Genomic DNA, 16,829 nt, shown 5'->3' with positions numbered 1-16,829 from the left:
CAAACTCATGAACATAGAGAACAGACGTGTGGTTGTCAAAGGGGAGGTGGGGGAGTGCGGTGGACGGGGAGTTTGGGCTTTGTAGATGCAAACTATTACATTTACAATGGATTAGCAATGAGGTCCTGCTGTACAGCACAGGGAATTATATCAAGTCACTTGTGATAGAACATGATAGAAGATAATATGAGGAAAAGAATGTATGGTGTGTGTATATATATATATATACATATATATATAAAACCGGGTCACTTTGCTGTACAGCAGAATTGATAGAACACTGTTAAATCAACTATAATAAAAACTTTAAAAAGTAAAAGATACACTTTTAAGTGGAGAAAATTTGTTTTAGGTATAAATATAACTGTGAGCACTCAATGTTTACATGTGGTTCATTTTTGATTTCGTGAAAATGTTTCTATAAAGTGGGTGGGAAACATAGGGTCTGACCATGGCAGTCATGGTACAACCTTGCTGCTCACCTTCCTGTCCAGCCTCTGGAATAATAATGGATGAGATAATCTCCAATATCCTGAGTCCTTTTATCTCTAACATGAAGTATCTTTGAACATGAAATATCAGATTTGAACTGATTCATACGAGAACTTGGGAAGAGTCAATCAAGGGAAATAGAAAGTGTTGTGTAGCAGTGGAGATACAATTTTAGACTCAGTGGGACACATTTCAGGGAAAAGTGAAGAAGCCCTCGGTGTAGAGATGGGGCATTTAGTTCTGCTTCTGCCTTGACCCAGCATTTTCCCATTGCAGTTCAGCTCACTGCCCTCTGTCCATATTCTGATTTGAAAATTATCTGAACAATGGCCATTTTCATGAAATACTTTTAATCCAAAATTGATCACTTAACACAAAGATGAAATAAAAATCCTCAGTATTTTTAGGGCTTACCAGAGAGAAGTTGAACAATGATTTGATATAGTTATGGAAAGTATTCAAGTAATTAACATCGAATTTTGAGGCTCATAAAAAATCACTACACTCAACAGACCTTCCTGACACCATATAATAGATTGATTTTTAATGTAGTGTAATGTTTAGTCTCAGTGAGTAGAGATTTCTGACTATAATTAGTTTTGGTGACATAGAAAAAATATTATCTCTGGTGATTGATGATACACTAGCTGTGTATGTGAGAGTCAATAATTAAATTAAATTACATTCAGAGCATAGAGGAATTTTGTGCCATTTTATTTGTGCATCATGTATTTATTGTCCTTACCTCGGTTCAGTAATATTTGGGCCACTCCAATTTTATTTCCATGGATCTATATAAGATTTTTACTAGCTATTAATTAGTTGGAACATTTCAAATCTGAGCTTCATTGCAGCATTACATCTAAATTTTTGATAGAATATTTCCAAACAATTATTCTGATTAAGGGCTATTTTACAAAATATTTTCTATTACAAACAACCTTGTTTGGCTTTTGTTCTCTGAAACTGTGACTGTGTCAGTGCTAACGAAATAAACTAATGACTTGATCAGTCTAACTTCTTTGATTTATGTTATAGAAGCCTCTGTCCAATATAGAAAAACATACAGTTTGGGAGAGAGGATTAAGATGGCGGAATAGAAGGACTGGAGCTCAACTTCCCTCCTAAAAACACCAAAATTCACAACTAAAAGCTGAGCAATCCCCACCCAGATGGACCAGAAACCTTAAAAAAGATACTCTACTCCAGAAGAAAAAGAGGAGGCCACATCAAGAGGTAGGAGGGGCAATTTCACGATATAAACAACCACATACCTCCTGGGTGGGAAGCTCCACAGACTGAAAACTAACTGGTTCACAGAGACTCACCTACAGGCGTGAGAGTTCTGAGCCCCCCATCAAACCCTCACATGCACGGATCTGGCACTGGGAGAAAGAGCCCCTGGAGCATCCGGCATTGAAGGGCAGTGGGGCTTGTGTGCAGGAGCTCCACAGGACTGGGGGAAACAGACACCCCCATTCTTAAAAGGCGCACACAGACTTTCACGTGCACTGGGTCCCAGGGCAGAGCGAGGTCTCCACGGGAACCTAGGTCAAACCTGACTGCAGTTCTTGGAGGACATCCTGGGAAAACAGGGGTGAATGTGGCTTGTTGTGAGGGAGGGACACTGAAGGCAAAGCTCTCAGGAACATTCAGCAGCTGCCTTTCTCTGGAGGGGGCCAGTTTGAGAAAGTCTGGCCCCACCCATCAGTGAGCACTGAGAAGCCCCAGGGCAAACAACAATGCAGGTGGGATCACAGCTCCACCCCTCAGTAAACAGGCTGCCTAAAGAGCCTCAGGCACACAGCTGCCCCCAATCCCATCCAGAGGCCGAGCCCCACCCACCAGAGGGATTAGAATCGGCTCCTCCTACCAGGGGGCAGGCATCAGCCCCTCCCATCAGGAAGCCTACAGCAAGCCCCCCATACTGACTCCAGCCACGAGGGGGGCAGACACCAGAAGTAAGAGAGGCTACAGCTCTATTATCTGTAAAAACGTTACCACACCAAAAACCTATAAAAATGAAAAGACAGAGAACTATAACTCAGATGAGGGAGAAAGGAAAAACCCCAGAAAAACAGCTAAGCCATGACGAGATTCTCAGCCTCCAGGAAAGACTTTAGACTGTGATGCTGAAGATGATGCAAGACATTGGAAATAAACTGGAGGCAAAGATGGATAACTTACAGGAAACACTGACCAAAGAGATACAAGATATAAAACTTAAACAAGAAGAATGCAAAATACAATAACTGAAATAAAAAACTCATTAGAAGCAGCTAACAGTAGAATACAGGAGGCAGAAGAACAAATAAGCGAGGTGGAGGACTGATTAGAAGAAATTATGGATGCAGAAGAGAAAAGAGAAAAAAGATTGAAAAAAAATGAAGAGAGTCTCAGAGAACTCTGGGACAATGTTAACTGCACCAACATCTGTATTATAGGGGTGCCAGAAGGAGAAGAGAGAGAGAAGGGGACAGAAAAAATATTCCAAGGGATAATAGCCGAAAACGTCCCTAACATGGGAAAGGAACCACTCACTCAAATCCAGGAAGCACAACAAGTACCATATAAAATAAACCCAAGGAGGAACACACTGAGACACATACTTAAGCAAACTGACCAAAATGAAAGACAAAGAGAAAATCTTGAAAGCAGCTAGGGAAAAGAAACAAGTAACAGACAAGGGAACCCCAATAAGGTTATCGGCAGATTTTTCAGCAGAAACTCTGCAGGCCAGAAGGGAGTGGCATGATATACTTCACGTGATGAAAGGAAAAAACCTCCAACCAAGATTACCCAGCAAGGCTCTCATTCAGATTTGAAGGAGAAATCAAAACCTTCACAGATAAGCAAAAGCTGAGAGAACTCAGCAACACTAAACCAGCCTTACAACAAATACTAAAGGAACTTCTCTAGGCCGGAAAGAAAAGACAGCAACAGGAAACAAAAATTCCACAAATGACAAGGCCCACCAGTAAAGGTATCTATACAGTAAAGATACGAAATCATCCATGCACAATTATGCCACCAAAATCAGAAATCATGAGAAGAGGTGGGTACAAATGCAGGACACTGGAGATGCACTTGCAATTAAGAGAACAACAACTTAAAACAATCTCATATACATATAGACTCATATCAAAACTTCAGAATAACTGCAAACCAAAAATCTACACTTGATACACAAACAAGGAATCTGTGGAGAGGAAATATATCTTATAGTAAATAAGTGCATAATCCACCATGAAGGGGGTCATTTGACATCATTTTTGGAATGCTGAAGTCTTTTTAGATCTAATTCTGATTTCCTCTCCATCAAAGAATGATAATTATAATTAAATAATGCAACTGTACAATTAAATAATACAGGTCTACAATTGCATTATTAATAACCATTTCTCTCCATGGTACAATGTAAGGTCTATAATGTCTTGTTTATCACATCACCTAGAATGGTGTAATGCCTTTACTGAAGAATCAATAAGATGTAACAAATTGTAAGAACATATTTATATAGTTACACTGTTTTTTAACCAATTTATGCATTTTATATTTTACTTATTTTCAGAGTGTGTATTATTTATGTTATTCCTAAAAGTTATTCTTTTTATTATGCTATATAAAATATTTAATGGCAGAAAAAAAAAATAAAAACATACAGTTTGTTATCTTAGCTCACTCCATGTGCCAGATCCTGAAATAATGAGCCCAGGATATGTCTAAAGTTATATGTAAAGAGCTTATAGAATCTCGCTCTTCACTGAAAAAGATATGCTCAAATAGGATAATTAAGGTATAATTTTCCAAAATATAGGCATGCTTCTTCTTCCCAAATTTCTTTTCCTAAGCTTCCCTTTCAATTATAAGACTAATTTTACCTGATGTGGAGAGTCCTCACTGAGCTACACTCACAGATGTTACTATCTAGTTCTAGAATACATGTCGGGCTCACCTCAGACAAACTCAGCTTCCAGTGGTCCCTGTCCTCTCATGCTCTGACGCCTTTATTTACGGTTAGTAAGGTAGTCAGAACAAGGTCATGAGTGCTCTGGCTTCCACTCTTTTCCACGAAAATGGTGACACGTCCCTTTTCTGCCCCCTTGGAAGAGTGATATGGACCTTTGACTTAATGTGACCAGTTAGTTGGGAGCCGAAGTCTGTCAGCTCATGGGTTAATTACTGAACCCTCTTCCTCTGCTGTGAGCATCCCAGAAGCATGCGGGGAGATGAGCGTCCATCGGCCCAAGTCCTGGGTGTTGACAATGATTCACTACAGATTATGTGATAACATTTCAAAAATAAAAAAAAACTTACCTGAATATATTTTTTCTAGAACTTATATTTTTTATGCGTCATATGATAACAAAATTGAACTATTTCCTTCTCAGACTGAGACTGCAGCACAATAGATGCCAACTGTTTCCACATTCCAAATTGAACGGTGAGTCCACTATTTGAAATGGAGTAAAAAACAAGCTTTAAAAATATATATATATCAAAGGAGTTCCCGACATGGCACAGCGGAAATGAATCCAACTAGGAACCATGAGGTTGTAGGTTTGATCCCTGGCCTCGTTCAGTGGGTTAAGGATCCGGTGTTGCAGTGAGCTGTGGTGTAGGTTGCAGGTGAGGCTCGGATCTGGCATTGCTGTGGCTCTGGTGTAGGCCGGCAGCTATAGCTCTGATTAGACCCCTAGCCTGGGAACCTCCATATGCCATAAGTGTGGCCTTGAAAAGCAAAAAAAAAAAAATCAAGTTTCTTTACCACATAAAGACAATAAAAATGTCAGGATGAAGACATGAAGAGAAGGCTTTTGGAGACAGTTCTTGAAGTTCTGTGAGTCTCAGTCAGAGAAGGGAAGAAAGTGGGGGCTACTCCCCTCTTCATATGACGTGAAAAAAATAACAAATTTAAAAAGACCCCTCAGCTTGAGTTAAGTTTGAGAAGCACAGTGTATTCTTGTCTGACTCGTCCTCCTAAGGAACAAAGGGCTGGATCACTAGCTGCTGAGGTCAAATCAAGGACAGAGTATCTGAGTTGAAATTCCCCTTCTTCTGAGAACTGACAATGGTAGTTTCTTCTTACAAACAGCCACTTGTAAGACTAGGGGCTTCAAAGGACTACAAGGACTCAAGCCCTGCAGATAATCCCTCCCAACCAGGGAGAGCAAGGCTTAGTGAAATCTTTCACTAAGCAAGGTTTAGTGAAAGCAAGGCTTAGACTAAATCCTACCACTCAAAGAAAAATTAGTTGACAAACAGACCCAGCCCGTCCTGAGCTGTACTGTTGCAGCAGCTGCAGCTCTACATTGGTAAGTTCATGGGTATCCAGTTCTACATCTAGTACCATCTCCTCTAGGAAGATAGAGAGTCCACCATATCCTGGAGGCACCAACAGAACAAACGCCTGGACTAAGACCCTCTCTCAGGATGATGTTACAGCTTAAGGTCCCTAGAACTCGCCCAAAGGCCAAGGATTACTAGTCAATAAACATGTCTCCACCGCCACCCATTTAACAAATACATATATTTCTAAATTCCCCTTATGCACATTAACAAATCTCAACGCACACTGCACTGAGATCACGACCGTTCAATCACGTTCAGCTGAAACTTCCCTCTTGACAATTCTTCCAAGGATTCCTTATTTCTCTCAGTAGAAACAGAAAAAGTTCCTAATTTTCAAATGCTAACTCACTACCCCTAGGGGGAGCACTCCTGATTAAAGTATTTCAAGGTTAACCAAGTACCTACAGGGTAGAATACAAATGTATATTTATATTACATAAGTGCCACATTGTGATGATGAGGTTGGCTGGCTTGTTGTAAATAAATTCCTGACGGTATAAGACCTGGAGTTCTATAAGGTTTCCCTGCAACAGAATGGGTAAGCTGTGTACACAGAACAAGACAAAGGCAATGGCCAAAAGTAACCATCCGGTATGGAGTAGCTCTTGGCATCCCTAACAGGAACCCCAGGGGTGAAGCATCTACCAAGTACCCACAACAGTATCAATCAAGTAAGAATTTTTTCATGCCACACTCCAACACTGGTGTGGACTGAAAACTCCTCTGGATTTCATAATGTTAAAATTAGTTCTATGGGTTGAACAAAATAATTATTCAAGGGAGACTGTGCGGAACCTAGAAGTTACTGGAGGACTTTTGTGACCTGAAAGTGACCTTGGCAGGTGTGGGCTATGCTTTTCCCCCAAGGAAGGCAAAGCCAAAGGAGCCTCGCAGCGGGAAGGGGGAGGGTCGGATGGACGGTGGAGGATAAAATGAGTCCCCTTCATGTTTGCAGTCAGTGAGTCCATCCTTTCAGTATGACGATTCCTGCTCCAAATCTCTCAGACAAATAACCTGGGTAGCTCAGGAGCATAGCTCCTTATTCACGTCCTAAAAAAGAATACGAATCTGAAGTTCTCAAAGTTCCACACTTAAGAAATATATTGATAGAAAGAACTACTAAAACGTCCAGTATGTGTTTTTTAGGAATGTCCCAGCAGGAAAATAATAAGCAGGCAAATACCTGCAAAAAAATACAGAGTCGATCCTGAGGACGAGTGATCACGTGAATTTTTTCCATGAAGACGCTGAGTTGCCGAAATGTGAAGGGATATGTTTGCCATAAAATAAAAGAAGCGAGTGCTTATATTAAAGCTTGAGAGGGAAAATCACTTTTTCTCACGGCCTCGTAAATTGCAATCAATACTCTCCTTGCCTAGTCGTTGAGATATTTTTATCAATGTACCTGCAATTACCAAAGAAATATCATGCAGAGGTAATTATGTGCTGTTCCCACTTTTTGAAAAGGAGGGTTTTATCACAGAGTGCTTAGAAATATCTACCCGCCCTGCACAAACTCTAAGGGAGTCTGGAGACACTCCGGGGGCATCTATCACACTCTTTTACCATCGCGTCTCAAAGTTATAAAGAGTTAAGGACCCAACTGCTAGTTATAAAACAGTTACGCACATCTAGTGGTCAGATATTTATGATTTCAGCAATATCTCTGTGTAGACGCCTATATTTAAAGGTACATTATTTTCCTTTTACTGACAGATCTTCACTCCTTTTCTTTTCCTGTTAATTAGAAGCCTTGTTCCTTAGGTCCATATGTTTTCGTAGTTCATTAGCAAGCACAGAAGATCATATTATTATGTGTAATAAATATCGAGCACTGAGCATATACCAGGCAAAATGTGAAGGACTTGACGGGAACTAGCTTATTCAATCTGCAAAACAAATCTTGGAAGTAGACATTTTATTACATGTCTCCATTTTTCCACTGAGAAGAAATAGGGCACAGAGCAGTGAAGGCACGCTGGTGGTTGCAGAGCAGGCTGGGAGCAGAGCTTGCCTTCGAAGTCTGTAGTTCTCTCCAAAGCCCCAGCCCTGACCACAATGCCACCTTTCCCCAGTTACAAAATACTCAGCCAAAGTAAAGGAAAAGGATGTTTCTTACAAACAGTCAGCCTTTCCTGCAAAAGCACCAGTGGCTTCAAGAGGTGATATTATTGAACATACCTAAGTAAAAATTACTACAGAGCAAAATGCGTTAAGCAGCTTAAGAAAAAAAATAAAAGGACAAGTATAAATATAAATAAAAAATTTTTGTATGTGAAAAATATACTGAGATAATGCCAAAAACCTCACTAATAGGGCGCTCATAAAGTACTATTTTTAAAAAGGACAAGTGGAGAACTTAGCACATTAGGGCACTATTGTTCCTTTGACAGGATGGCTGAGGGCAAAGGGGGGTGACTTTACCAGAGGCAAACCATTGTTCTCCAAAGACTGGAGAACTGTTTATTTCCGTGCAATGGCATGTAATTATTTTTAAACAAAAATGCTCTATGTTTAATACCGTGTTTGAAAAATTTTTGCATTTTATAACTAAGAGGCGTTGCAAATATTGCAGAATCAAGGCTGAGAGCACCTCTCTGTGGCGGGAACTCGTTACTATTTTCAAGGGAGAAAAGCTGACATGTTCTAGCCATCACCGACTTTTTCAGAAGCTATCCATTTCTTTGCAGATTTTCCTGAGCCATTTGTTTTTCTCCTGACGCCTAAGTTTTCCCTCTTTTGTTTGATATTAATCACTGCTAACAGAGAAAATAAATAATATTTAGGGTGTTAGGCTACTCCTGATTTTCTCAGACAAAGGCACAGGGTTATTCTGGATCTTGAGGAAAATTAGCGCTAAATTAGTGACATCACATCGACTTCTATGTTTCTAAGAAAGAATTGTTAGAATGGATTCGCATTGATTTACAGAGTAGAAGGGAACTATTTCGGTGTCGGGTCCACCAAAGAAGCAGAACTCCTGAGGAACGACACACACTTCCTCACCACATGTTCCTTCCTCGGCGGCCTCGCTTGTGGACGCCAAGCTTCAGCATCAGACACAAGGCAACAGCCTCACCCAGACAGGTGCACCAGGTGGTGTCGGGTGCGGAGCTTGGGGCTCACCACGCAGGCAGCGCGGGAGAGGACATGCCAGTGGGGTAGACTAACAACGAAAATCTCAGAGATTCTGGAAAGCCTCCGAACCACGTCTCCCACCTACGCCTCTGCCCACAGCAATGCCCCCTCCTTAACTCACTGAGAGAGCCCAGGGGTTGACCCTGCATCCTCACGGGTACTAGTCGGGTTTGCTTTTGCGGGGCCACAGTGGGAACTCCCCCAACTGCAGGTGTTGGAATCGCTTGTTAAATGGGTTGGAACAGCACATCAAGATAAGAAACTCTGTGAATTCCTAGAGTCTTGGGGTAATTGGAATGACTTCCTGGAGACATTAAATTTTAATACTATGTAAGTATACTCTGATGCCCACATCACAAACAGAAGCTCAAAGCACACGTGGAGATCTGTATCAGGTACACGATTAAGCAATTTCAAAATGTCCATCTGCCACTTTTTAAAATTTGATTGTTTTCTAACCAAAAACAGAGTGTATTTCAATCACTTAGGGTCCATGTGGTAATGTGTACCGCGGAATCTATTTATGTGATAATTCCTTGGGTTAAGATCTTGGAAAATATTGATGTGTAGGAAGCTCATTAGTTTCAGAAAAATCAGTTCGTGCTGATTTCTCTAGGTGAGATATTAAGGTAGAACCCAAGGAGCCGGAAATGAAGACCCATAAAATGTGGTATAGCAGCAAATAGAAATGATGAGGAAAATGATTTTTATAATTCATATTTACAATCCTGAAAGTATACATGTTTATATTTATCACTGATAATTTAATAGAAAGGTGAAGCCTGAATTTTGCGTAAACAGATGGCATCTACTACAGGAAACAGTGCTCGCCTCCACTTTTGTTTGCCTACAGCTGCTTCCTCCTCGGATAATTTGTTTGGCTTCCTTCGCTGCCTGCCTCTTGAACACAGATTAAACAGGTTTATCCACAAGCTGTTTATTCAAGTTAACACCTTGTTAAGATATAACAAATTCACTAATTTATTGGCCATGTCTAAGACTAAGACCTTCTTAGGAGTTCCCATCGTGGCGCAGTGGTTAATGAATCCGACTAGGACCCGTGAGGTTGCGGGTTCGGTCCCTGCCCTTGCTCAGAGGGTTAAGGATCCGGCGTTGCCCTGAGCTGTGGCGTGGGTCGCAGACGCGGCTCGGATCCCGCATGGCTGTGACTCTGGTGTAGGCCCGGGGCTGCAGCTCCGATTGGACCCCTGCCTGGGAACCTCCATATGCCACGAGAGTGACCCTAGAAAAGGCAAAAAGACCAAAAAACCCCAAAAAAACCACGCTAATACCTTCTCATAAGCCGGCCTCAGTCCACGTCTTCAGAAGAGGCGCTGGCGCAAAGGCAGCTGCGAAGGTAGCGGGGGCCAAGTCCTCCTTCTCCGCCCAGCGTCCAGGCCCCGGCGGCGCCTGTGCCTTTCGCGGCGCCTTAGGAGGCGGCGGCACGAGCCTCGTCCTTGGACGCCGCCTGCGGAGCTGACGCCGGCCAGCGAGGCCCTGCGGGAGGGGAGCGGCTCGGCCGCAGCCCGCCTGCTGCTCCCAGCCAGCCACCAGCCCCGTCCTCCGGGTCTTTCAGGGCGGGAACCGGGCGGAAAGACAGCATTTTCACCTGGTTCCGTTGGCCAGCTGCCGTCGCTTGTTAGGAAGCGCATCTAAAATCCACACCAGTGTGGCGGGTTTTCTGAGTAGATGAAGGGCCTCGGAGGTAGGCGATTCTGCCCACGTGCCAATAAAATGTATTGGGCAAGAGTGGACACGTGCAAATGGCAGCCTGGCGCCTTCAGAGAATCTCCTCTCAACTTAGGCCTAATTCGCTCGTCAACTAATGTCTTGTGAACAAGGGTCTGAGGTCAAAACTTGTCTCTCTGGGCTCCTGCTATATGCTTACCGTCTAGCCTTGGCGAGGAAACAGCCAATAAAATCTAAGACCATAGTGCCATACATGGCGTATAGTTACATACTAAATACATATTGCACTATTTTATTTATTTAGCTATAGGATGTGATATACAAGCGAACAATTAAAAGTATAATTGCATGATTATTTCTTAGGTATACAGTACCTCTGTTAAATGCAAGTATCAGCATGTTTTTTAAAAATTTGTATTTTGTTAGACACTAAAACCAATGTAAACGGATATATAGGGAGAACCTGACATATTTTAAGTTGTTATGAATTTAGACAAAAGGATCTAAAGAAAGTATAAGCTTGGGAGATGGAGTATTTTTAAAATGTGATCCGTGATTTTGAAAGTTTTATTGGCAGTGGGAGTAGTGGAAGCAACACGGCAAAACTGCCATTCAGCCGATTACTCGAAATTTTATATTTTGTGTGATCACATGCTTTTTTAATATTATTATTATTTCTAATAGTTTTGTCCCCAGTACATTTTTTCCCTACTGTACAGAGTGGTGACCAGGTACACATGCAGGTACACATTCTATTTTTGCACATGATCAGGCTCCATCATGAGTGACTAGACGGAGTTCCCAGGGCTACACAGCAGGATCTCATTGCTTGATTACATGGTTTTTTCACATTTGTCTGAATTTGAGATAATATGGCACATTGATTTATCAGGATATTGTGTAATCATATTTATAGGCTACTTGGCCATTCGGAACAGTAGGACGCAATAGGAATTTTCTTCTGGATATTTTTTATTAGACACATATTCAAGATCATTCATTGTGGTGTACATGACGTGGAAGACTGTATCACAAACTTAGATTTTATTTTAGAATATGTTAGGAAATTCTGTGGAGCCATGGTTTTGGAGTTAGGCCTGGAGTTAACATCCAACGTTTAATAGTTTAATGATTTAATGTTTAGGTTTTGCTTTATGCAACGGTTATGTTTCTAAACATTTTCTCTGCATTATTTCTGGGATGATGTACACTGAAATTCGTTCTTAAAAAGCTCATAAACTGGGGGAGTTAACTACAGATTCAGGGACTCAGTTTTAATTTGCTTCACCCTTGCAAGGTAGATATCAACAAAGTCATCTTTCTTACTAAATGAAGGATATCTGTATATTTGGCACATAATTTTCTTCTTTAATAGATACCTTGTCATATAAAAAAGGCAGTTTGTAGGTCATGCTAACAACTTCAGAACACACTGGAAAGCTATTTTCTAGCTCTTACTAAAGTCATAAAAAATATTTCATTGGGCCAGTGGAAGTCACATCGTGACATCCTAAATAACTATACATATTAATCTTTATTCAAGTCCTACCATCTTTCAAATTCAGCTGGTAGGAGAGGGCATTTCTAAAATACTTATCAGAAATGCGGCACACAACATTTTTCATAGCCAAATATCATAAACTCCACCAGCAAAACACTGAGAGACATTAATTGAAAATTTTTTAATAAATTAATCAGAATCATAATCTGTGCTGTATTTCTGATCCTCTACTGTCCTTTTGTCACTTTATTTCAGGTACAATAAACTCCTCAGTCTAGTCCCACAAGCCTCAAAACCATGCCCAGTCCTGCCACGGACAGGTTGTCTTCTATCTCTCAATCCATTTCCATTTCACAACGTGTGTGACAGGGTCCTGGCCCATCTGCCTGCACCCTTCTGTATAGTCTCAACATCATCAAAGAATTCTGGCGGTCTTTGAAGGTCAAACACTGCTCATCTTCTCTCTCATTAATAAGAGGTGTCAGAGTTCCCGCTGTGGCTCAGCAGGTTAAGATCCCGACTTAGTGTTCTTACCTGCGAGGATGTGGGTTCCAACCTCGGCTTTGCTCAGTTGGCTAAGGATCCAACATTGTGGCTCGAATCTGGTGTTGTGGCTTCGAATCAGCCTTGCTGTGGCTGAGGCTGTGGCTGTGGCTGTGGCCTGAGCTGCAGCTCCTATTGGACCCTTAGCCCAGGAACTTCTATATGCTGCAGGTGTGGCCATAAAAAGAAAAATAAATAAATAAATAAAAAGTATCTCTTTGAGGCAAATTATATCTCCTCTCCCCCTGTCCTCATTCTGACACTTTGTTCCATATGTATTTGGTTAAAGAATAAAATGAAGTCTTGAAGAAAAAAAGAAAACACAATATGACAACAAAAAAACCCAGCCAATTCACACAGAAAAAGTTGGATAATAGAAACCTAGGTTCTTCATAGGAGAAGGAATCCTTTCCCTTAATGCAGAAAGCTCCTATGTAATATCCCAGAAGAAAAGGTTAACAGCCGTGGCTTGAGCAATTGCAGCAGTGGGGAGATCACTACATTACTGGGGAGCTCATTGTATTGCTGGACGGCTTTAAATTGGGAAGTTCCACCTGGTATTTGTTTGTTTTTCCGTAGAGATCATGAGAAAGTGCAAAGCCAATGCACCGACCTCATCTGGATGCTGGACAACGTGACCTCCCTGGATCTGGGTGCTTTGTATTCCAGATGACTTGACCGCAAATGGCCACGGAGAGTTCAACTTCAAAATGTTCGCATGCCAAACTCCTGCAGAGGTTATTTTCTTTAAACTTCTGCAAAGTATTCCATTGGTAATTGAGCTCATATTCTGAAATGAGAGCCTGAAGATACGAGGAATTTAATTCACGAATCTCCTCTTCCTCCTCGCTGAGGATATGGGGAACCTCTTCACCCATATGCCTGAAATAATACATCTGGTTTTTTGCTCTGGACCCTGTGTAGCGTGTGGAGTGGCTTCTCAGTGCAATCTATAAATACATTCGTTTCTTTTCAACCAAGTGTGCTGTCTATTGATTTTTGCCCTTGTTGAAAGGATGACCTTTTATCCTGAGCATTGTGTCTTTAAGAAGCAGCCTCGCCTCCCCCCAGGGTACCTGGCTGGAGGCTGACTGGGAACGTACAGGGCTTCCTTCCCACCTGTCTAAGCATTAGAGGCTGTGAAGGTGGAGGAGGTTAACACTGAAGAGTATGGGCATTAGAGCCTTTTTGCAAGGCACATCCAAAACTGCTTAGTGTGTGAACTCAAAAAAAGCCTACCACGGCTCTTCAACATTGGGCCAGTACAAAAATAACGATGCCCAGATATCATTGGCTGAGGAAATTATGGTGTTTGAGTTTTACAGATGACTGGAACAGCAACCCAAGGTCTCTAGCAGTTAAGGATGCCAGGGAGTCTTTTGGTTGGAAGATACTCGGGATGGTACAAATACAATTTTAATTTTAAACATTTTCCTATACACACCATCTTCTACACCTTCCAACAGAGACATCAAGTACCATCCTGGAGTGTCTGAATTTATATCGACTACATGTGTAAAACTAAAAAGACTACCCCCAAGTTTAAGTGACAAAGGCTCAGATATTTTTCAAAAATATCACAGTGGTATCCGTACTGGCTCCTTGTTTATGTTACCTAAGCCCGTACTATTTTTTAGCTACACATAGTAAAAACTAAAACTTTGTCTTATGTACAAATAACAAGAAGCGAGACATCTAAAATTGGAACTACTATAAAGGTACAATATATCTAAAGATGTGTTGTACTTTTTTACTCAAAAAAAACAAGAGAACAAATTTTAAAAATTTGATATTTGTCCCAAACTAAGTTGAACGGTATAGCATCTACATTCAAGGAAGTACTTAGACATTTTATTTAGAGAACATTCTTAAAATGGTTGCAGATGCCTAAGAACAACCAAATGATTCACTTTGCTTTCCCAGGTTAGGGGTGTTGATCTTACACTTATTTGTTATTTGAGAAATCTCTCCAAACAATTCTGCAGAAAAGTGTGAAGGATAAGGACAGGAACTTCTGGAAATGATAAAAGGAGATTATACTAGTTATGTCGTTGAAAAAGAGAAGATGCATATTAAAGATTGAAGAAGCAGGTCGTTACCATTCGAGTAGTGTATCAAATTCAGAGACGTTTCACTAAATGAATAATAAGCATAAGGAACATGTCACCAAGGAGACCAATTAAAAATGTGATAAATCAAAAGGACTGTCATCATTCTAGTGGAACAGACGGAGGTGATAAGACAAGAGGATGCAGTGAGTGTTTTCCTCATTGACGAAGGTCGGCCACTACTATTTCATCTTAATAGGAGCATGCAAATTAGACTCGCTCCGTATAGATTCCTAACAGCAACCTCACCTTCGCATCTACAATTCTGTAACATTTTCCCCTTCGGAATTCTGTTCCTGAAGACCCGATTTTGTGTTTTTATTCTCCTCTTAATTATTCATTTTAGAATGACTATGTAAAATCCTGACTTTTCTTAGAGCAAACATGGAAGATTTACCTTTTCATTTTTAGTGTTATTATAGTAGATCAACATGAGCCAGTTCTACATGCTGAGATAATCTTTCACGCATGGTATGTACAGGTTATCTTTCTTCACTTTCTAATTGCTCTGTCATTTTCTCCAAATATTGTTTAAACATCTAGAAATTTAATATTTCTGATTAAGGCATCCTGATCTTTCTGTTAAAAGGCACATTCCTCTAAAGAGGTAACGTATTGAAACATTGTGAGCTGCCTCCTCTAATGGGGCCCATTTGTTAAGTAACTTTGAGAGAGAAAGTTACTATTGATTGAGAGAAACTGTTACCTGGGTTAAGGTAACTTGATCGCATAGGGAGCCTTGAAGATGCTGCCGAGCGCAGTTTTGCTCATCTCTAGGTAAACATAGTCTCAGGCAGATAGGGCAACAGAATGGAAAGGGCCTCTGGGAACAGAAAATGAATGGAAGAAAAGGTGGGAACAGCAGAAGAGAAACGGAGACAACTTTTTGTCGAATTCCCAATGTAATCTTGACATTTGGGCCAGCCCAATGTGTTTTATCAACTTAGCTCTATGTTTATTTAATGTTTATGAATTATGATGAAAATAAAATAGTGTAAATCAGCTTAATGACATGATGGTTTAAAAGTTTTAAAATTAACATTTATAAGACATTCAGTAAAAAATGATGTTAATTTACTCTACAAATAATTACGGGACACTGCTCACAATGAACGGGGCTTGCACATAATTTACAGTGGGGCAGAGAGTATGAACCGTATTTCCTTACCACCCCGCAACTGGTTTATATAGATGTTTTCATTCTTTGACTAGTCGAATCCTATGAACTTTAAAATGATAGGCAGCACCCAGGCGCTACATAACTAAAAGTTAAGATTATTTATAAGATGACCATTCAGAAGGGAAGAAAGAAATATCTCATCAGCAAGACCCTCGCCAAAGTGGGTATAGAGGGAACATTCCTGAATATAATCAAAGCCATTTATGATAAACCCACAGCAAATATAATACTCAATGGGGAAAAAATGAAAGCCTTCTCACTCAAATCTGGAACAAGACAGGGATGCCCACTCTCACCACTGCTCTTCAACATAGTTTTGGAAGTCCTAGCCACAGCAATCAGACAAACAAAAGAAATAAAAGGCATCCATATAGGAAGAGAAGAGATAAAACTGTCACTGTGTGCAGATGACATGATACTATACATAGAAAACCCTAAGGACTCAACCCAAAAACTACTTGAACTGATTAATAAATTCAGCAAAGTAGCAGGATATAAGATTAACATTCAGAAGTCAGTTGCATTTCTGTATACCAGCAATGAAATATTAGAAAAGGAATACAAAAATACGATACCTTTTAAAATTGCACCTCACAAAATCAAATACCTCGGAATACACCTGACCAAGGAGGTAAAGGACCTATATGCCGAGAACTATAAAACTTTAATCAAAGAAATCAAAGAAGATATAAAGAAATGGAAAGATATTCCATGTTCCTGGACTGGGAAAATCAATATTGTAAAAATGGCCATACTACCCAAAGCAATCTACAGATTCAATGCAATCCCTATCAAATTACCCAGGACAGTTTTCACAGAACTAGAA

At 40.6% G+C, this 16,829-nt stretch overlaps 1 long non-coding RNA gene across 1 annotated transcript in view; it reads right to left on the bottom strand.

Annotated features, from left to right (window-relative positions):
- LOC146398748 (uncharacterized) overlaps window positions 1-10,540 on the bottom strand; it is an 84,244-nt gene extending 73,704 nt beyond the window's left edge. The window contains exon 1 of the long non-coding RNA XR_014817210.1: window positions 10,275-10,540. This is a non-coding gene — a long non-coding RNA (uncharacterized LOC146398748). The remainder of the gene's footprint in view (window positions 1-10,274) is intronic.
- Window positions 10,541-16,829: the final 6,289 nt, after the last annotated feature.

The sequence above is a fragment of the Sus scrofa genome, chromosome 10 (genome assembly GCF_054392235.1).
Source record: "Sus scrofa isolate SSC_HxYL_T2T_F1_AM1 chromosome 10, Sscrofa_HxYL_maternal_Yorkshire_Landrace_v2.0, whole genome shotgun sequence".
Taxonomy (NCBI): Eukaryota; Metazoa; Chordata; class Mammalia; order Artiodactyla; family Suidae; genus Sus; species Sus scrofa.
This window is presented reverse-complemented; position numbering and strand designations above follow the sequence as displayed.